The sequence below is a fragment of the Rhinoderma darwinii genome, chromosome 1, assembly GCF_050947455.1.
Source record: "Rhinoderma darwinii isolate aRhiDar2 chromosome 1, aRhiDar2.hap1, whole genome shotgun sequence".
In the NCBI taxonomy this organism is placed as follows: Eukaryota; Metazoa; Chordata; class Amphibia; order Anura; family Rhinodermatidae; genus Rhinoderma; species Rhinoderma darwinii.
The window spans coordinates 234,259,357-234,282,635 of NC_134687.1; the positions used below are offsets into that span (position 1 = coordinate 234,259,357).

The 23,279-nt window shown below is 46.1% G+C and overlaps 1 pseudogene; it reads left to right on the forward strand.

The window, feature by feature from the left end:
• Positions 1 to 11,167: 11,167 nt before the first annotated feature.
• On the forward strand, positions 11,168 to 21,834 carry LOC142759792 (perilipin-3-like; annotated as a pseudogene).
• The last annotated feature ends 1,445 nt before the right edge of the window (positions 21,835 to 23,279 follow it).

Genomic DNA, 23,279 nt, shown 5'->3' on the forward strand with positions numbered 1-23,279 from the left:
AGTCTAGGAAGCCGTCTCTCTTGTCGAACCTCTTGAGCTCTCTCTGAGTCTTATGTCCACTCGAGTAGCAAGTAGAATCAGGTCGTCCAAGGCAGCTGGTAGATCTCAAGCAGCAAGTTCATCCTTGATCTCGGGCGATAGGCCATGCCAGAAGGATGCTACCAAAGCCTCATTGTTGCAGGACAGTTCTCCTGCCAGGGTCCGGAACTGGATGGTGTATTCGCCCACGGAGGCGTCCTCCTGGTGAAGATTAAAGATAGCAGTGGCTGCCGACTCGTCCAGGCTCCTGAACGGAATAACCGCACGAACCCCTGGAAGTCTCGGGTCCCTGTCGTTCCCAGATTGGATTCGCCCACGCCAGGGCCTTGCCGGCAAGTAGAGACATAATGAAGGCGATCCTGGCTCCGTCCGAAGGAAATGCTCGTGCATGCAGAGTGAAGTGGATATGGCATTGGTTCAGAAACCCCCTGCATGTACTTGCGTCTCCATGGAACCGAGGTGGCAACGACAGCGAGAACCGAGGATCCGAACCGGAGCTGCCAGGAGGTGTAGCAGGAGGATCAATCGGAGGAGCTTGAAGAGGAGCAGAGAAGGAAGTAGCTAGCGCCCCTAGCAGCTGTGCCATGGAGTCTACTGCCAAAAGAAATTGATCCTGTCATGCTCGCAGATCTTGCAGTTCCGCCTGCATGGCTTGGGAGGGTGACAGGCCCTTGAATTGACCAGCGGGGTCCATGGCCTGAGTGTACTGTCACGGTGCGGGCCAACTTGGTAAAACTTGGTACAAAACAATATCTATAGTCCAGAAAGGGTACCTGAGGCAATGTAGACAGTAGCAGTGACACAACTTGACTTTCACTGTAGATGGCACAGTAGATGCAGCGGAAGACACGACTCGACTTTCACTGTAGATGGCACAGTAGATGCAGCAGAAGGGACGAATTGACTTTCACTGTAGCACGGGATACAGGGTACAGGCAGCAGGAACGGGTAACACTGGGAACTGGAAAACACTGGGAGACCATTTGCAAGACAAACTTTATGTAAAGGATCTGCCAGGCACAGCTTCGGGGTTAACGTCCATAGATAATCAGTCTGCACCTGCTTCTATGTCTGTGAGACTGACTCCATCTTCCACCACTCAGGGTGGCAGGCTTAGGAGTGGGAGAACCTATCACAGCCTGGCCAGACGGAGCTAGCTCCCGCCCTCTGTCTATTTATACCTGCCTTTCCTGTTTCTCCTTTGCTTGTGATTCTTCTCGTTTGGTTTCCTGGCCCTGCTGCAGCTTCTTGTACCATTGTCCTTGCTTCATATTGACCCCGGCTTGCTGACTACTCTCCTGCTCTGCGTTTGGTACCTCGTACACTCCTGGTTTGACTCGGCTTGTTCACTTCTCTTGTTGCTCACATTGTTGCCGTGGGCAACTGCCCCTTTCTCCCCCTAGCTCTGTGTACCCTTGTGTGTTTGTCTGTCGTGCACTTATTGAGCGTAGGGACCGTCACCCAGTTGTACCCCGTTGCCTAGGGCGGGTCGTTGCAAGTAGGCAGGGACTGAGTGGTGGGTAGATTAGGGCTCACTTGTCTGTCTCCCCACCCCCGTCAATACATAATCACAAGCCCATACCTATTCTACCCTGGTCCCTGACACCACTATGGACCCCCTTGAGACCCTGGCTCAGCAAATGCAGGGTCTCTCCCTACAGGTCCAGGCCCTGGCTCAGAGGGTCAACCAGCCTGATGCTACCATGGTAGTCCCCCTCACCTCACCTCTTGAACCCCACCTCAAGTTGCCCGACCGGTTCTCAGGGGACCGGAAGACTTTTCTCTCCTTTCGGGAGAGTTGTAGGCTCTATTTTCGTTTAAAGCCCCACTCCTCAGGTTCTGAGAGCCAGCGGGTGGGTATAATTATGTCCCGGCTCCAGGAAGGGCCCCAAGAATGGGCCTTCTCCTTGGCTCCTGACGCCCCTGAACTTTCCTCCGTTGATCTTTTCTTTTCTGCTCTCGGACTCATCTATGACGAGACTGACAAGACTGCTTTTGCCGAGAGTCAGCTGGTGACCTTACGTCAGGGTAAGAGACCTGTTGAGGAGTATTGCTCTGACTTTAGGAAGTGGTGCGTAGCTTCTCGGTGGAATGACCCTGCCTTAAGGTGCCAGTTTAGGTTGGGTCTGTCGAACGCCCTGAAAGATCTGCTAGTTAGTTATCCCTCTTCTGACTCCCTAGACCAGGTTATGGCTTTAGTGGTATGACTTGACCGACGTCTCAGGGAACGACGACTTGAACGTCTTGATGTTTTCTCCTCTGACTCCCCCATGATGCCTCCCGAGGTTCCGTTGCTTCGTTCCTCCCCGGAAGACTCAGAGGTACCTATGCAACTCGGGGCCTCTGTGTCCCCCCAACAACGTAGAGATTTCCGCAGGAAGAATGGTCTCTGCTTCTACTGTGGGGATGACAAGCATCAAGTGAACAACTGTCCTAAGCGTAAGAATGCAGCCGGAGAACTTCCGCGCCTAAGTGATCATCGGGGAGGTCACTTGGGCGCACAGGTATTTCCCGTAAATATGAAACTTAATAAAATCTTGCTTCCCTTTCAGGTCTCTTTTGGTGTTAGGTCTGCTACCGGAAGTGCCTTCGTGGATTCAGGGTCTTCTGCTAATATCATGTCTGTGGAATTTGCTATGTCTCTAGCTATGCCTTTGATTGATTTGCCTAAACCTGTCCCGGTAGTGGGTATCGACTCCACTCCTCTTGCTAATGGTTATTTTACACAGCATACCCCTGTTTTTGAACTCCTTGTTGGCTCCATGCATTTGGAGCAGTGCTCTGTACTGTTAATGCAGGGATTATCGTCCGATTTGGTTTTAGGCCTTCCCTGGTTGCAGTTGCATAATCCCACGTTTGACTGGAATTCTGGGGACCTTACCAAGTGGGGTAATGAATGCTTGACGTCATGTTTTTCTGTTAATTCTATTTCTCCCCCTGAGGAGGTGAACACGCTACCTGAGTTTGTTCAGGACTTCGCCGATGTTTTCTCTAAGGAGGCCTCCGAAGTGTTACCTCCTCATAGAGAATATGATTGCGCAATCAATTTGGTACCAGGAGCTAAGCTCCCTAAGGGTAGGATATTTAATCTCTCTTGTCCCGAACGTGAAGCCATGAGAGAGTATATCCAGGAATGCCTGGCCAAGGGTTACATTCGCCCCTCTACTTCTCCGGTAGGTGCTGGCTTCTTCTTCGTAGGGAAGAAGGATGGTGGTCTTAGGCCATGCATTGACTACCTAAGCTTGAATAAGGTCACTGTAAGGAACCAGTATCCCCTTCCTCTGATTCCTGATCTCTTTAATCAGGTTCAGGGGGCCCAATGGTTCTCTAAGTTTGATCTACGGGGGGCGTATAACCTTATCCGCATCAAAGAGGGGGATGAGTGGAAGACTGCGTGTAACACGCCCGAAGGTCATTTCGAATACCTCGTCATGCCCTTTGGGTTGTGTAATGCTCCCGCGGTCTTCCAGAATTTCATAAATGAGATTTTAAGAGACTACCTGGGGTTATTTCTTGTAGTGTACCTTAATGACATACTTGTGTTTTCCAAGGACTGGTCCTCCCACATTGAGCATGTCAGGAAGGTGCTCCAGGTCCTTCGAGAAAACAAACTGTTTGCAAAGACCGAAAAATGTGTGTTTGGGGTGCAGGAGATACAATTTTTGGGCCAAATCTTCACTCCTCATGAATTCCGCATGGACCCCGCCAAGGCCCAGGCTGTGGCGGAATGGGTCCAACCTGCCTCCCTGAAGGCGTTACAGTGCTTCCTGGGGTTCGCTAATTATTACAGGAGGTTTATTGCTAACTTCTCGGTCATCGCTAAGCGTCTTACGGATCTCACTCGCAAAGGTGCTGATCTCCTCCACTGGCCTCCTGAGGCTGTCCAGGCTTTTGAGGTCCTTAAGAAGTGCTTTATCTCGGCCCCGGTGCTGGTTCAGCCCAACCAAATGGAGCCATTTATCATGGAGGTTGACGCGTCCGAGGTGGGAGTGGGGGCTGTCTTGTCCCAGGGTACCAGGTCCCTCACCCATCTCCGTCCCTGTGCCTACTTCTCCAGGAAGTTTTCACCCACTGAGAGTAACTATGATATTGGCAACCGCGAACTCTTAGCCATTAAATGGGCATTTGAAGAGTGGCGCCACTTCCTGGAGGGGGCTAGGCACCAGGTAACGGTCCTTACCGACCACAAGAATCTGGTTTTCCTAGAATCTGCCCGGAGGCTAAACCCGAGACAAGCTCGTTGGGCGTTATTTTTTACCAGATTCAACTTTGTGGTTACCTATAGGGCTGGGTCTAAAAATGTTAAGGCTGATGCACTGTCATGTAGCTTCATGGCCAGCCCTCCTTCGGAGGAAGATCCTGCTTGTATTTTGCCTCCAGGTATAATCATTTCCACTATTGATTCTGATTTAGTCTCTGAAATTGCGGCTGATCAAGGTTCAGCTCCCGGGAGCCTTCCTGAGAACAAGCTGTTTGTTCCCCTGCAATTCCGGCTAAGGGTACTTAGGGAAAATCATGACTCTGCACTATCTGGCCATCCAGGCATCCTGGGTACCAAGCACCTCATTGCCAGAAACTATTGGTGGCCTGGGTTGCCTAAAGACGTTAAGGCCTACGTCGCCGCTTGTGAAGTTTGTGCTAGGTCCAAGACTCCCAGGTCCCGACCAGCGGGCTTACTATGTTCTTTGCCCATTCCCCAGAGACCTTGGACCCATATCTCCATGGATTTTATCACCGATTTGCCTCCATCTCAAGGCAAGTCAGTGGTGTGGGTTGTAGTAGACCGCTTTAGTAAGATGTGCCACTTTGTGCCCCTCAAAAAACTACCCAATGCTAAGACGTTAGCTACCTTGTTTGTCAATCACATCCTGCGTCTCCATGGGGTCCCTGTCAATATTGTTTCTGATAGAGGGGTACAATTTGTTTCATTGTTTTGGAGAGCCTTCTGTAAAAAGTTGGAGATTGATCTGTCCTTCTTCTCTGCCTTCCATCCTGAAACTAATTGCCAAACTGAGAGGACTAATCAGTCTCTAGAACAATATTTAAGGTGTTTTATCTCTCACTGTCAATATGATTGGGTCTCATTCATTCCCCTCGCCGAATTTTCCCTTAATAACTGGGTCAGTAACTTGTCAGGGGTCTCCCCCTTTTTCTGTAATTTTGGGTTTAATCCACGGTTCTCTTCCGTTTCACCTGGTAGTTCCAACAATCCCGAGGTAGAGGTCGTTCATCGAGAACTGTGCACAGTCTGGGCTCAGGTTCAGAAGAACCTAGAGGCGTCCCAGAGAATACAAAAAACTCAGGCAGATAGAAAACGTTCTGCTAACCCCTTGTTTATGGTCGGGGATCTGGTGTGGCTATCGTCTAAAAATTTGCGCCTTAAGGTCCCATCCAAGAAGTTTGCTCCCCGGTTTATAGGGCCATACAAGGTCATTGAAGTCCTCAATCCTGTCTCCTTCCGACTGGAGTTGCCCCCATCTTTTCGAGTACACGACGTGTTCCATGCCTCCCTCCTTAAACGCTGCTCCCCGTCCTTGTTTCCCTCGAGGAAACCTCCGGTCCCTGTTCTCACCCCTGAGGGGGCAGAATTCGAGGTGGCCAAGATTGTGGACAGCAGGATGGTCCAAGGCTCCCTCCAGTACCTGGTCAATTGGAGAGGATACGGGCCTGAGGAGAGGACTTGGGTACCCGCTCGGGATTTTCACGCTGGGATATTGGTCAGGAGATTTCACCTTCGTTTCCCCAGTAAACCAGGTCCACTTAGAAAGGGTCCGGTGGCCCCTCATAAAAGGGGGGGTACTTTAAAGGATCTGCCAGGTACAGCTTCGGAGTTAACGCCCATAGATAATCAGTCTGCACCTGCTTCTATGTCTGTGAGACTGACTCCATCTTCCACCACTCAGGGTGCCAGGCTTAGGAGTGGGAGAACCTATCACAGCCTGGCCAGACGGAGCTAGCTCCCACCCTCTGTCTATTTATACCTGCCTTTCCTGTTCCTCCTTTGCTTGTGATTCTTCTCGTTTGGTTTCCTGGCCCTGCTGCAGCTTTTTGTACCAATGTCCTTGCTTCATATTGACCCCAGCTTGCTGACTACTCTCCTGCTCTGCGTTTGGTACCTCGTACACTCCTGGTTTGACTCGGCTTGTTTTCTACTCTTCTGCTCTGCGTTTGGCACCTCGTACTCTCCTGGTTTTACTCGGCTTGTTCACTTCTCTTGTTGCTCACGGTGTTGCCTTGGGCAACTGCCCCTTTCTCCCCCTATCTCTGTGTACCCTTGTGTGTTTGTCTGTCGTGCACTTATTGAGCATAGGGACCGTCGCCCAGTTGTACCCCGTCGCCTAGGGCGGGTCATTGCAAGTAGGCAGGGACTGAGTGGTGGGTAGATTAGGGCTCACTTGTCTGTCTCCCCACCCCCGTCATTACACTTTAGGTATACAACAATGCTCAGGCAAGGATCAAGTGGGCAGAGCCCTTTTTATAGTCCAGCAGCATTCTAGGCTAATTACTGATTATTAAAAACTAGATGCGTACTGGCCCTTTAAGGCCTTGCACGCGTGGGCGCGCCCTGCGGGAAACAGTCTCAGAACCCGGAAATGAGTGCTGGCGTCTCCCTGGATGTAGATGCCGCCGAGAACACATATGTCCATGGCTGGGGCCGTCAGAGGGTAAGTCTGAACGACGGTCCATGGCCATAGATGTTTCAACGGACCTTCCTCCTTCAATTGGATGCACTACTGACTGAGTGGTGGAGTTTTTCTAAGATGGCACATTTCATCCCACTAACCAGTCTTCCCTCTGCTCCTCGTCTGGGTAACCTCTTCATACAAAATATCTTTACTCTGCTTGTCTTGCCTCTCCATATCGTGTCCGATCGGGGGGTTCAATTCACTTCAAAATTCTGGAGAGCCCTCTGTAAACTCATTGATGTTAAATTGAACAGTTCCTCTGCCTCTCATCCTTAGTCTAACGGCCAAGTCGAGAGAATTAACCAAAAATTGGAGAATTACCTTTGTCACTTCATTTCTGTTCAGCATGACAACTGGGTGTAACTTTTTCCTTGGGCCGTGTTCTCCTACAAGAATCACACAAGTGAATCTACTGCCTCTACTCCATTCCTCATTGTTTACAGCCAACATCCACAGGTCCGGTCCCTCTTCCAGTTCCTGCTACATCACAGGTACCCGCAGTTAACTCAATGTTTGGGGACTTTCTTCACATCTGGCCTCTGACCAGGTCATCTATCCTACAGGCGGTCGACCGCATGAAGAGGAATGATGATAGGTGAAGAAAAGAACCTCCTCAGTTTCCCCATGGATCCAAAGTCTGGTTATCTTCTAAAAACATCCGCTTAAAAATTTCCTCTTACAAATTTGTGCCCAGGTTCCTAAGACCTTTCGAAGTCCTGCAACAAATAAACCCTGTGTCCTATAAGCTTCGGCTGCCTGCTACCCTCAGAATATCCAACTCATTTCATGTGTCCCTCCTGAAACCTGTGTTTCTGAACCCCTACAGTAAATCTCCTCATTCTGCAGTTGCTCCCAGCGGTTCTTCTGACATCTTTGACGTGAATGAGATTCTGGACTACAAGACGGTAGCAGGAAAGACATTCTGTTGGACTGGAAAGGGTTTGTTCCTGAGGAGAGGTCCTAGGAACCGGAGGAGAACATTAATGTCCCAGTTCTCATCCAAAAGTTACTCTTACGCTCTGCACCTGTGAAGAGGGGGCGTAACGGGGGTACTGTTATGCCTGCGGTCGCTGACTACTGGCACGTCCCACTTGCCGGCAGCCATGACCGCAGGACTGTATCTTCATATAGGCGTCTCCCTCCTCAGAGACGCCGACACACACTGCGGAAGCGTTCTCCTGTGTGCCGTAGGATGCTCGTGCGGGCTCACTCCTGGCCTTAAAGGGGCAGCGTGAACCTGTCTAAAATGTTTATCCAATCAACCCAGCAACACCTTGGACTTTAAAAAGGGCTCCACCCTTCCTCAACTTGCCTGAGCGTTGTTTGTATTCCTGTGTTCATCTATGCAAATGGTCCTTTAGTTGTATCCTGCTGCCAGTGTTCCCGTATCCTGTTGCTGTGTTTGTTGCTGAGCCTAAGCCTATTGTTGGAGTGGTGTGTGCCTCATCTGCCACATCTGTTGCCATCTGCCACATCTGTTGCAATCTGCCACGTCTGTTGCAATCTGCCACGTCTGTTGTCATCTGCCACGTCTGTTGCCATCTGCTACGTCTGGAGTCATCTGCCATGTCTGGTGTCATCTGCCACGTCCAGTGTCATCTGCTACGCCAAGCATCATCTGTGCCTGCTCTACCACGTGTATGCTACTTCGAGTATCTGCCTGATCATTTACCCAGGTACTCATATCCGAGAGACTGTTATTGACTGTTGTTTGGCCAGCTACTTCTCCGCTACGGCGGAGCTGCCGAGTGGGTCCACATACCCTACAACCGTGACAGTATGCCAGTAATAATAAATCTCCCCCAATGTTTTCTGATTAGAAATGCATCATAATTAGAAAAAAAAAAATATCCAGAAGTATAATTTATGGAATTCATGGCTTTCTATGTTTGCCTGTCAAACAATACACATGTACACCACATTATATGTTTTTTACAGACATCAATGGCAGACGTATTCAACTGCATGCCCCACAATCCCATTTGTTTTTGCTGCACAGGATAGTGTACATATTTTTCTTGCCAAAGAAAAAGGAATAAAACAAAATCTAATTGTATGACTAATATGTGTTGAAAGGGGCCTATGTAGGTTGTATAAGGGCCTACGCAGCACACTACACTATTGTTTCAGTGAAAAAAAACGGAAACCTAGCGGAACAGAAGCAAACTGAAACCCAAAAAATAGAATTGAAATAAAACGATACTTTCCTTTCATCTGTTCATCTTTTCCTCTGACGGAACAGATGAACAGAAAGCCCAAACGGAAGGCAAACACTGATGTGAACAGGCCCTAACAACATGGACATATATACAGAACCATAACATAGTTAATGGCGACTTGGTACTATACATGCATAGTTTACTTGGAGTTAAGGGGTTAAAAGGGATAGTCCCAGGTGAAACATTTATGGCATATCCATTAGATGTTTGATAAATGTGTGATAGATCCGACCGGGTGAGGTGGGTGCTGCATCCAGGCGTAGAATGAATGGAGAGGGGGCCGCTGGAACCCCATCCACATGTAGTGGAAATAATATGCATGATAAAAATGAGCGTGCTTTGCAAATCCGCAGCATGCTTATTAGGCTGGATTCACACGAACGTGAATTGCGTCCGTGCGGGCCGCGTGGTTTTCACGCGCCACGCACAGACCAATACAAGTCTATGGGGCAGTACAGACAGTCCGTGCTTTTTGCGCAGCGTTTGTCTGCTGCGCAAAAAGCGCGACACGGTCAATATCTCCGCGTATTTTGCGCATCACGCACCCATTGAAGTCAATGGGTGCGTGAAAACCACGCAGGTCGCACGGAAGCACTTCCGTGCGAACTGCCTGTTTCGCGCACCAGCTGTCAAAAGGATAAATGTAAACAGAAAAGCACCACGTGCTTTTCTGTTTACAAACATCCGAATGGCGTGTCATAATGATGGCGGCTGCGTGAAAATCACGCAGCCGCGCATCATATGATGCTGCCTCACGGAGCACGTAAGTGGCTTTTGCGCAGGCAAAACGCTGCGTGTTTTGCGTGCGCAAAAACGCCACGGCCGTCTGAATCAGCCCTTATGTTGCGGAAATGTGTCCGATTTTCACCGCGGATTTCACTCCTTCAGAGCAGTCCACATGTAACACATTTCCACGTGCGGACGTACCCTTAGGGTATATTTAGACCGATCAGTCATTTTCCGTTTTTTTTTGTTTTTTCTTTGCTGCTTCTACCGTGAAATCAGAAGGGAGCATAAGGGTATGTTCACACTGCGTTCTTTAGTCAGGGAGAAAAAAAATTATTTGACGTGTTTTTTTAATTTAGCAAATGTACCGCTCCAAACGTATGGCGTGTTTTTTTCCTGCCTCCCATTGATTTCAATGCAGGTTTAGAAGCGGAAACTCCTCCAAAATAGGGCATGACGCTTTTTTCTTTGCAAGCGGACAAAAACTGCTCTGAAAAAAACGCCTCTACCTTCCATTAAAATCAATGAAGGGAGATTTGGGACAGTTTTTGGCGCTGATTCCAACAAAATTAGCGCCAACAAAATGCTGTGTAAACAAAGCCTTAAGGTTCATTTACACGTGCAGATATTCGCATTAGCGACCTTTGATACGATTGCTGTAAGCGATCATATAGCGATTACGGACACGTATTTACACAGTTTATCATCTCAATATATATTAATATGTATCGTTTGGTCGCCTATTTAACACTGTCACACATCTGCTATCAATAAACGATTCATGTTTATAAACCACAATGTCAGAACGACCAACAATTATTTTTCTGTTCGTATAAACGATTATTTGTACGCTCAAGGAGCGTTCTATCGCTAGTCGTTCAGTCGCTACACCTATTCACAGTAAGCGATTATCGTGCGGTGGAATCTGTTGGTGTAAATAGGGCTCATGTGGAGAACATGACTGGAGGTCATAGACGAACTGTAACATAAAAACTGGTGCTAAAGTGGAGTAGTTGCTAATAGTAACCAATCCAATCCCAGTTCTCATAGGTGAAATGTATAAGGTGCGACCTGATTGGCAGAAACTGCCCAGTTTTTTCCTTGAACTACATTTTATAAATCTTCCCAAATATTCACGACAGAAACTTTCCATAGCCGAGCACGTGGTAGTTTGCCCAGTCCGTCCCCCTGATAACCCCGCCCTCATGGGGCTGGCGCGACGTCACCGCCTCTTTAAATAGCGGCCAAGTGCACTGAGGCGGACCACTTGTTCGGTGAGTGAAGGGCGGGCTGAGGGGCACGGGGTCACCTGTGCGGGCGCTAAGTTTGCTGCCTCTGGATGGAGAAGGTTTTTCCCGTGTCTCTGTCATGGCGGTGGATATAGCGTTGTGTTCGGTTTTCTGTGTAGCGGCGCCTTTGCTTTGATGTCTTGCGTTCACTTTCTACGTGTTCTTGCTCTGTGTCTTCAGGTTGAATACCAGCTGCAAATCTCCTGGCATGTCAACAAACGGAACGGAACCCTCTGCCCAGGTGGATGAGACTCCCGAGCAACAGGTGACATGTGGTGACTGGACTTTGACGTTCTATTATCTCCGCTGGCAGCTACTAGCGATCAGTTCTGTGCCGATAACCGCGTGCCCTTTGCGTCTTAGGGCTATGTAAGACTGGTGTGTACATTAGATCATTGATGGAGAACCGGTTACTCTGAATCGTGCTCTGCCTTCTTATTCCTTCTGGAAATGTGACTAATGTGGCAGCTGCTGTTCACCTTGTCGGTGGGGCAGTGATTTTACACACACCCTATTGGCAAGGGCAATGAGACCACCCAGCTTATAACTTATTCATACACCTCCAGGAGTTCAAAGAAAATCTTCTGGGGGAATGAAATTACTTACTGAAACTGATCTGAGGAGAGGGGTCCTCTATGTGTCACTGCAAGACTCCACATTCCAGTATCTCTTGGCATGAACTGCCCCCCCCCCCCTCAGGGCATGAAGATCCATTGGAAACAAGTGTTGGTGAGATGCCCCTCTTGCAGCTATTAAGACCCCTGTTTTAATATAACTCTCTGGTTATGGTTAAGGACTGTCCAGTTTAGGTCCCTTTACAGATATTAGAATTGGGGTGTCCTCTGTTCAGAATCCTCATCTCTTGGCCAGAGTGGTCTAGGGGTCTCTTGCTCTGGGTTCTGCATTAGACGACCCACTGATAGATGCTGTATAATGCTTAAAGGGGCTTTCCAGACCCTAAAAATTGATAGCCTATCCTCAGGATAGGCCATCAATAGCTGATAGGTTGGGGTCGTACGAGCGCTGTTTCCCCTTCATTTCTAGTTACTCATTGAATTGTTGACACGGATGTAGCAGTGATACCCAGGTACAGGGCCGGCCCTAGGATAGATGGCGCCCTGTGTGAAATGATCTTTCGGTGCCGCACCCCATCATTAAAAAAAAAAAAAATGCCCCATAAAAAAATTAGTGCCCCCATACTGTATAATATAATATATTACAACCCCTTCAAGGACACAGTATTTTGTCCTCGTATTATGCCACCTGTAGTACCCATACACAGTATAATGTCCGCTTAGTGGCCCCCACACAGTATAGTGCCCCCTGTAGATTTTGCCATACAGCCTCCTTGTAGACAGTGCCATACAGTCCCCCACCTCCCCCCTTGTAGACAGTGCCATACAGTCCCCCACCTCCCCCTTGTAGATCGTGCCATACAGTCCCCCACCTACCCCTTGTAGACAGTGCCTCCAAACAAAAACAAAAATTGTACTCCCCTATGCCCCGTTCCCACGATGAACTGAGCTGCTCCATGACGGTACCCTAGTACAGAGTTTCCCAACCTTTTCGGACTCGAGGCAGCACTGGAAAAACAAAATTTCCTCAGGGCCCCCCTACCAAAAATGGTTTTGAGAAAGACCGAAAACTGCTAAGGACAAGCACTCCACTCGTAGGGCATGTTCACACGTTTTTTGTAAGGCAAAAAAAATCTGCCTCAAAATTCCTTCAGCAACTGACAGCGTTGTGTGACTTTTTTTTTTTTTTTGTGTTTTTTCTTAAGCTGTTGAAGCGAATGCAAAAGACGCAGGAAAAAAAGCTCCAAACGAGCGCCGCAGGTATCTTCCTATTAATTTCAATTGGAGGTCAGAGGTGGAAACCACTTGTAGACCATCAGCCCCCCACTCACAGCAAAATGACCATCAGCCCCCCACTCACAGCAAAATGACCATCAGCCCCCCACTCACAGCAAAATGACCATCAGCCCCCCACTCACAGCAAAATGACCATCAGCCCCCCACTCACAGCAAAATGACCATCAGCCCCCCACTCACAGCAAAATGACCATCAGCCCCCCACTCACAGCAAAATGACCATCAGCCCCCCACTCACAGCAAAATGACCATCAGCCCCCCACTCACAGCAAAATGACCATCAGCCCCCCACTCACAGCAAAATGACCATCAGCCCCCCACTCACAGCAAAATGACCATCAGCCCCCCACTCACAGCAAAATGACCATCAGCCCCCCACTCACAGCAAAATGACCATCAGCCCCCCACTCACAGCAAAATGACCATCAGCCCCCCACTCACAGCAAAATGACCATCAGCCCCCCACTCACAGCAAAATGACCATCAGCCCCCCACTCACAGCAAAATGACCATCAGCCCCCCACTCACAGCAAAATGACCATCAGCCCCCCACTCACAGCAAAATGACCATCAGCCCCCCACTCACAGCAAAATGACCATCAGCCCCCCACTCACAGCAAAATGACCATCAGCCCCCCACTCACAGCAAAATGACCATCAGCCCCCCACTCACAGCAAAATGACCATCAGCCCCCCACTCAGATGCCCCCTGGTGGGTAGTGCCGCACAGCCCCCTGGTGGGTAGCGCCACACTGCCCACAGCCCCCTTGTAGGTAGTGCAACGACTACAAAATGACCGCTAGCTGGCAGGCAATACATTCAAAAAAGGACAACTGTGCAGGAGCACACAATACCCAGCTTTCCAAGCTATCAAATAAATGTGTGGAAATAAACTAAATTATAATTTATTTAGTCTGAGTAAAGGATTAATCCTTTTAGCTAGATTAAATAAAAGTTATATCTTCGTTTATTTCCACACTTTTTTTTTATACCCGGGAAAGCTGGGTATTTTGTGTGCTCCTGCACAGTTGTCCTTTGTAGGTAGTGCCACACAGCCCACAGCCCCCCTGTAGATAGCAACCCCCCCTTCCAGTATAGATAGCGCCACTGTAGCTCCCTAAAGGAGCGGAATCCCTGTGTGGCAGGGGATTCCGCTCCTGGAGCACTGCTTGATGCCTCTGTCCATATATGGACAGTGACATCAGGGAAAACTCCTGAAGCGGAATCCCTGGTCACAGCGTTGCAGACGCTATGACCGTCGATTCCACTCCAGGAGAAGCTCCTGACGTCTGTGTCCATGACGTCATTGGCTTCTCCTGGAATGGAATCCCCGATCATAGTCTCCAATGCTGTAACCGGGGATTCTGCTTCAGGAGTTTTCCCTGATGTCACTGTCCATATATGGACAGAGGCATCAAGCAGCACTCCAGGACCGGAATCCCCGGCCACACAGATTCTGCTCCTTCAGGGAGCTACTGTGGCGCTATCCTGGAAGGGGGGGGGGGTTGATATCTACAGGGGGGCACTATAGCCAAGTAAGGGAGGTATCTCCCTGCTCTGCTGTCTACTAGCGCCGCTGTAGCTGAAGGGAGCTACAGTGGCGCTAGTAGACAGCAGAGCAGGGAGATATCTCCCTGCTCTGCCATAGTGCCGTCGCTACCGCTATAGCAGCCACAGCAGCTGCTAGCGGCGCCACCGCCCTTATGCCCGGTGTCACCGCTAGCAGCCGCTATGGCTGCTACAGCGGTAGCCACTAAGTGAAGAAGCGCCCGGGTGCGACTGCGATTAGTGTGTATCCCCGCTGGTAGTTGCAACGGCGCGGGGATACACACACCCGCTGGCGCCCCTCTTGCCGTGTGGCGACCTGTGCAACCGCACTGGTTGAACATAGCTAAGGCCGGCCATGCCCAGGTATTGCGGCCTGTTCAATGTGGGAATGCAATACTGTGAACGGCTGCGGTGTCAGTGATTCATAGTGTGAGCAAGTAAGGAAATGAAGGGGAAGCAGCGCTTGTATGAGTGCTGTGGCCCCTTCAAAACTGATTGGCGGGGGTCCCGATAGTCGGACCCTGACCCATCAGCTATTGATGGCCTATCTTGAGGATAGGCCATCAATTTTCAGGGGCTGGAAAACACCTTTTTAATTTTCCCTCTGGCACTGCAGGGAAATGTAACACTTTAAAGTTTGCCCAGAGATTACTGTATTTCTGGGGGTTCCCACACGTGGACATTCTATGATCAGCTTATTGTCAAGGACCCTTCTAACAAGTGGGGTCGTCTGCAGTGGCCATTCCCTCTAATAAAATAAGTGAGATGCGTTCTAGGGAATGGTTGTTTCCCCTTTAGTCAGAAGTGTTCACGATCTACTTGTCTACAGCAGAATGTGGTGGGACGTGTTACACATCTACCTCTTGTCAGCTCTGCATGCAGTGTGGTGAGTGCGGCCTACAATTCTACTAAGGATAGTCACCCGTACATCCGCGACGTTGGTGATGTTGCTGAGAAAGGAGCAAAGACCTTAACTGATGCTGCAGTAACTGGATCAAAGCCTCTTCTAAGCCGACTGGAGCCGCAAAGTGAGTATATTTAACAAAACCTTTTTATTTTTCCCCTCCTGTTAAGCGTGTGCCTGGTCTTATGGGCTATTAACACCCTTTGCACTTTAAATTTTTTATTTTAAAAAGTGCTACCTATATGTAAAATTAAAGATCCAAAAAATAACCTAGAAGCACTCCAATGATCCTTGAGAGTAATTTTTTCAAAATGATTTTATTATGTATAATTCATAAGCGATTATATCTGGACGTTTCGACCTAGCCTAGGTCTTTATCACAATCGCTATAAATGGAGAAATTAAATTAATGTAACATATACAGCATGTGTAGTAACATAATAAAATATAATGAATAACTGAATAAAGTATCTAAAGTAATACAAAATATATATGCAGATATGATATGAAATGTACAAAACGGACAATGTCAACAAAAACATACATATCGATCAATAATTCATCGTATAGAGTTGAAGCAATATTGCAATTTAACAACCATAAGTATTGTGAAAATATTTGTCATTCTAAGTAAAGATACATATGAAATGCAGTATATTAACTCCTTAACACCGAAGGACGGATATATCCGTCCTCAGCAGCTGCTAGTTCGCGCAGGAGGACGGATATATCCGTCCTGTGATGGCGCGGGTACTGCCACTGTACCCACGCGATCAGCGGCAGGAGCACGGCTGTTATACACAGCCTGGCTCCTGCTGCAACTGCCGGAATCGAAGCGCGCTCCGATTCTGGCAGTTTAACCCATTAAATGCCGCTGTCAATAGAGACAGCGGCATCTAATGTGTTTGACAGAGGGAGGGAGCTCCCTCTGTCACCCGATCGGCGCCCCCGCAAAGAAATCGCGGGTCGCCGTCGGGTTTCCATGACAGCCGGGGGTCTAACAAAGACCCCCAGGTCTGTCTTCAGCATCTGCCTGTTAGGCGATTTACACTGACAGGCAATAATGCTTTAGTATACAAAGCATTATATATGCGATCGGCACATCGCATAGTGAAGTCCCCTGGTGGGACTAAAAAAAAAATGTAAAACAGTTAAATAAAGTTTGTGAAAAAAATAAATAAAATTACAGTCAAAGTCAAATAAAACTACTTTTTTGGCCCAAAAAGTGGTTTTATTTAGTAAAACGGTCAAAACAAATCACACCTACACATATATGGTATCCCAGCGATCGTAACAACTTGACCAATAAAATTAACATATTAATTAAACCGCCGGATGAACGGCGTCCAAAGAAAACGCTAAAAACGTCAAAATTCTTTCTTTTCTTCCATTCCCTCCATAAAAAATAAAATAAAAGTTAATCTAAGTCCTATGTACCCCAAAATTGTACTAATGAAAACTACACATTGCCCGCAAAAATCAAGCCCACATACGGCCACATCGACGGAAAAATAAAAAAATGACGGCTCTTGGAATGCGGCGATGCAAAAACAAGTAATTTTTTTTCTAAAAGGGTTTTTATTGTGCAAACATAGGAAAACATATAAAACCTTTACATATTTGGTATCCCCGTAATCGTGCCGACCCATAGAATAAAGTTAACATGTTATTTCTGCTGCATAGTAAACGGCGTAAATTTATAACGTGAAAATTAATGCTGGAATAGCTGCTTATTTTCAATTCTCTCCTAAAATAAAGTTAATAAAAGTTAATCAATATGTTATAAGCATCTAGAAATGGTACAATTACAAAATACAACTTGTCCCGCAAAAAACAAGCCCTTATACGGCTATGTTGACGGAATAAAAAAAAAGTTACGACTCTTGGAATGCGACCGTGAAAAAACAAAAAATAATCCTTGGTCATTAACGTGCAAAATGGCCCGGTCATTAAGGGGTTAATACTATCGCATGGAAATAAAGATTAAGAATGCAATGGGACAATCACATAAGTAATGTAGATAACAAGATATTCAAGACGACGCTATAGCAGGCATGTTCATGATGGTAAGTATTCAAAAAACGATAATATCGATTGGGGGTGCAACTATGATGTCCCCTCCGACCATACCATAAAATACCAGTAATAATATATTGTGCACAGAATTTTGAGATCGAGTAGATGACCAGATACAGGTACCATAAAACCGGTTCACTTTTCTTACTTTCCTTTTCGTATTATTCATTTATATGATTTTTTTTTATACTAAGACGCTTCCTTCATTTTCATCTTCTTTCCTTTCTCTGATATATACACTGGTTATACTAGTTTATCCATATAATCCACTGTTATATTATTCATTGCTTTTTCCTTATTCCCATTATCGGCACTTCACAATTACATTTTAGTTCATTTACATTATTTTTTTATTATATGGCTCATTCTTTTATTCCAAACACTATTACATAGTCAGATCATACTCATTGTAGGTTTAAGGACTATTTCTTTCCCCTAGAATTGAGAAAGTTACTCACCATAATAGCTAGGTTATCTCAGCGTCACCTCATGCCCATATTGACATCCTGGATTTCGCTTGCGTTCCAAGCACACAGCGTTGCTGTGTATAGTGCGCTTGCGCTAGATGCCGTGTGCGTTCCACACACCGGATATCCGGTGGTGTCGCGCTTTATTTAAACAGCTCTTCGGGGATACTAATCAGACTATAATCTGCAGAGCGTCTGGTAGACGCCGTTTCATACTATATCTAAACTACAATCAGGTATGCTCACTTTTCAGATTTAACTTCATGGCATCTTCTGTTCTTCCTTCATTTTACTCTATTCTGTGCACAATATATTATTACTGGTATTTTATGGTATGGTCGGAGGGGACATCATAGTTGCACCCCCAATCGATATTATCGTTTTTTGAATACTTGCCATCATGAACATGCCTGCCATAGCGTCGTCTTGAATATCTTGTTATCTACATTACTTATGTGATTGTCCCATTGCATTCTTAATCTTTATTTCCATGCGATAGTATTAATATACTGCATTTCATATGTATCTTTACTTAGAATGACATAAATATTTTCACAATACTTACGGTTGTTAAATTGCAATATTGCTTCAACTCTATACGATGAATTATTGATCGATATGTATGTTTCTGTTGACATTGTCCGTTTTGTACATTTCATATATCTGCATATATATTTTGTATTACTTTAGATACTTCAGTTATTCATTATATTTTATTATGTTACTACACATGCTGTATATGTTACATTAATTTAATTTCTCCATTTATAGCGATTGTGATAAAGACCTAGGCTAGGTCGAAACGTCCAGATATAATCGCTTATGAATTATACATAATAAAATCATTTTGAAAAAATTACTCTCGGATCATTGGAGTGCTTCTAGGTTATTTTTTGGATCTTTAGTGTGGGTTTTCCAGCCCGACACTCTATAGCACCAATACAGCGTTTATTTAAGGTGTGCACTCTTACATATTGGAAAATATATATGTAAAATTAAGCAACGCTAATGGCCTCTATTGAAATTGTCCTACCGTTGTGCTGCTGTAGAGTAACACTTTCACCTAGCTGGTTGTCCTGCAAATTCTGGCATAACTACTCCTGACTGTTGGGTCTCTCCTCTGACCCCAAACCCTGCCCCCCGTCAGTCAAAGCTTATTTTGACTGACATGTAAACTCTTGAAGAGAAGCGGGTAGGAGAATGTACGTGGTAGATCATAGTGAGGGAGGAAGGCCTCAGTGTTCAGGGAGTGCGGATTACACAGGCTGTCAGTGAATATAGGGAGGGGGAATCGGGCTGTGTAAATAAACTGGAGAGAACCCTCAACCATGCAGGGAGAGTGGGGCAGGGACTCGCTTCAGTGCCAGGATAGAAAAGGGCTGTAGAAGTGGTAGCAGTGCCTTTGCATGAGAACTAGTAAAGATAGCACCATCCTGGAGTCACAGTACTGGGTTCACACTTGTTTTGTCTTACTGTGGCTGTTTTTCAGAAACTCATGCGCCTCAAGTAGTTTATCAATCAAAAACCAAAAAAATGTGAAATGCAACAAAGTGTAAACATAGCCTTTAGTGGGGGGGCTGGTTAAGCTGAGTAACATTTTATTATCTAGTTTACGCACGAGATATCTAGGTTTCAGAGCCGCAATAAGAAAGTGCTAAACTTGCAATGCGCTCGACATCAAAACTTCAGCAACAGTGGTCTAGATATGCTAAATGAGACTTTTTGTCTTTGTTCAGGTTGTGTCTGACACAAAGGAGCTGGTGACTGGAGCTCGTGATACTGTAGTTGGTACGGTGACTGGTGCCCGTGATACTGGCACAAGTGCAGTGTCTGGTATAATGGGCATGGCAGCTGGTGCAGTACAGGGAAGCATGGACGTGACTCGGTCTGTAGTCTCATCAGTGATGGACACGCATGTAGGGCAGTTTGTAACCAGCAGCCTGGATACAGTCTTGGGGAAGTCTGAGGAGTGGGCCGATCACTACCTTCCTATGACAGATGAAGAGCTGTGTGAGTAACTGGAGGTTTTCCTGTGTAACGTACTTGTCCCATTTCTGTTATTTGCTTGCAGTGTAATGTTTGTATGCAGTATCTTTGTTAGCAGGGAAATGGGGGACTAGTTTGAGAATTATATATATTTTTTTCTCCCCATCCTGTAATGTTTGTTGCAGTTTTCAAATGTGGAGTAAGTTCTACATAAGAAGCTGCATAATGCTCACTAACATTGTACGCTGACCTCTATTCTGTAACTAACATGTCACCTCAACCCAGAAAACCAAGCATTACAAACATGTCTGCTCCAGGCAGCTGTACTTCTAACAATGCGATATAAACCACCACAATCAAGACTAAGGCTATGGAAAGTATCAGTAGCCCATGCTAATGAATTAGATTGCCGCTCTCCCTCTCGTCACATTGTACAGTTGTTTCTATGGGAAAGTCTCCTATTTTACACGAGGTCCTGACTATTGAATGATTTATCCACAGCTGAACTTGCCTCCACTGTAGAGGGATTTGAAGTAACTCCACTTCAACAACAAAGGGAACAGCAGAGTTACTATGTTCGTTTGGGTTCTTTGTCTTCTCGTCTGCGTCATCGAGCATACCAGCATTCTCTGGGCAAGGTGAGGAGTGCCCAGATCACCACTGTGGCAACTCTAGCACAGCTTCACCAAACTATTGACCTGGTAGGATTCTGTATTGTTAGAAGAAAAATCTAAATGTTGTTCTACTGTAGTTTCTAAAGAGATTTATATCATATATTTTTTTTGTTGCAAAGATGGAAACAGTCAAGCAGAGCGTTCATGGTGGCCAAGAGAAACTGCACCAGCTGTGGCTGGAATGGAGTCTCAAGCAATCGGGAACCACATCTGAAGATGGGGAGACTGAACCTGAACAGGTGATGAATTTGAAGGTTGAACAGTGTGGAATATATATAATTTATTTTTTTGATTTTTTCCATGATTTGTTTCGTGGTAAAATGGCAGTTTCTGCTGCAGTTTGCTATTTGTTGCAGGTTTTTACCCCCCCCCCCCCCCATTGCATTCAATGGGTAAGACACATGCTTATCATGTTTTGGCTGAGCTAGTGGATGGAGCCTAGTGATCACGTCTGCCATACGTTGGGGAGCAGGTTACAGAACACCCTCAAACTGCAGCAACATAAACATGGAGGACGTGTGTGGCTGTGAATCCAGCAATGGGTTGGGTAGTACTTGCCAGAAGCTGCAGCCACATATGTTCCTCTGGCTCTCACCCTGCTCCATCTTCTCCCTCTGTGGGCAACATGATCCTCCAATGAGCTGATAGTCAATCTTGTCTTGAGGAGATGGTAAAAGCAGTATATTGTGAGTGATGAGAGGAGCCTAGTAAGTGGAGAGATAATTACGTAGATACATTATGTAGTCTTCGCATGTACTGCTGATTTATGCAAAGTTTGCCTACAAGACATGATGGTGACAATTTATTTATTTTTTGCAGCCTTTGGATTCTCGAGTGTTATCCATGACCCGTATGCTGACCAAGCAAATACAAACTACTTGCTTTAGTCTGGTGTCCGGTGCACAGGGTCTTCCAGCCAACATACAGGACCGAATGCAACAACTCCGGCAAACTGCTCAGGACCTTCATGCTTCCTTCTCCTCTGCTCACTCACTTGGAGATATTTCTGCAGGAATTCTGACACAAAGCAGAGAACGAGCCACAAAAGTCCATGACCACGTGAATGAGCTTTTAAGCTATGTGGTGGCAAATACTCCCTTGACGTGGCTGGTAGGCCCTTTTGCCCCTCAGCTGGTTGAACTTCCAGAAACACCTGAAGATCCTGAGAGGCGGCAATAAGTAATCTGTTGCCCCAAATGTATGCACTTAATCTTGGTCTGAGGTAGGACTTGTCTTTGTGAGGCTTCTACAGTATGGCTGATCGCTCTGCTTTAGAACTAGTGCTTGGGTATCGACTCCACATTGTTCTTGTACTGTTATGCCAATTTATAAAATTTACTTTGCAGTCACTTTGGATTTGTCTGTATTTTCTTCTAGTGTAACTGACCAGGCTTATTCTGCAGGTAGGGCTTACACTACCATTGGGCTAGTAACTAAACTCCTCACACAGCCTTTCTGAATGGTTCCGTTCACACCACATTTGGATAGTACAGTTGTGGTTTTTAATTGTTAGAGCTTAAATAGTATTTTGGTATACATTAATGGGTGTATGCAGAAAAATGGCTTCTGTAGAGTACAGGTGAACGATGTGCTACACCAGTACCAGCTGTAAAACCACAGTAAACTGTCTTGGCCTCGCATATTGTGGCTGAGCCACAGGAATTGCTGTGATGGTACCCTAACACTCGGGGCTTAGACGAACGTGCTATACATCAGTGAAACGCGCGTGGTTGTCACGTGCCTCGCACGGACCTATGTTAGTCTATGGGGCTGTGCAGACAGTCAGTTTTTTTTTTTCTTTGTTTTTTATTACATGCAGCTGGTATCCGCTGCGTAACATTCACAACATGTCCTATATTTGTTTCTCATGCATCACGCACCCATTGAAGTCAATGGGTGTGTGAAAATCACACGGAAGCACTTCCGTGTGATTCGCACAAGAGCAGTAAAGTGTGAAAAACCGAAGCACCACATGATTTTCTGTTTACAAACTGTCATAATGGCGGCTGCGCAAAAATCATGCAGCCACGCATCATATGGTGACGACACACGGCGTTGTGCAGTACCTTTTGCGCGTGCAAAACGCACATTCTCGTGTAAATCCGGCCTCAGAGTAATGTATTTAATCAGTCCATAGAATTTCTATTCCCCGATCTCAAAGTGAATATTTTATATAAGACACCTTGCAATGTGCTTACACTTTTGATATGCAGTAACGGTAAGGTTCTTCACCAGACTGCTGCTACGAAGGTGGAAGCATACAATGGTCTAATGGCTTTGTATGATGTAGCATTAACATTACTATTCTCTGGAATTAACCCCTTTAGGACACAGCCTGTTTTGGCCTTGTGGACTTTTTATTTAACTTTATTTTTTTTTTTTATCTGCCAAAGTAATGTGGTAACTTTGGAATGATTTCACCTATCTAAGATTCTGAGTCCTCTCACAGCACATTGTGCTTGGTTAGTGGAAAAATGCAGTTAATTCAATATTTATTTGTTAAAAAATAAATACATTTAGATAGTTTGCAAAAAATTAGCATTTTTCTAAATTTAAATGTCTGCTTGTAAAATAGATAGTAATAGCACAAAATAGTTACAAGTTAACGTTTCCCATATTCCTTCTTAGATTAAAAAAAACATGCAAACCATTTCTCTAGGGTTAGAACTTTAGCAGCAATTTCTCATTTTCAAGACTTTCCAAAGGCTATATTTTTCCAGGGACCAGTTCAGTTCTGAATTGGTTTTGAGGGCCTTTCTATATGTCTCCATAAATCAGCCAATTTTAAAAACTG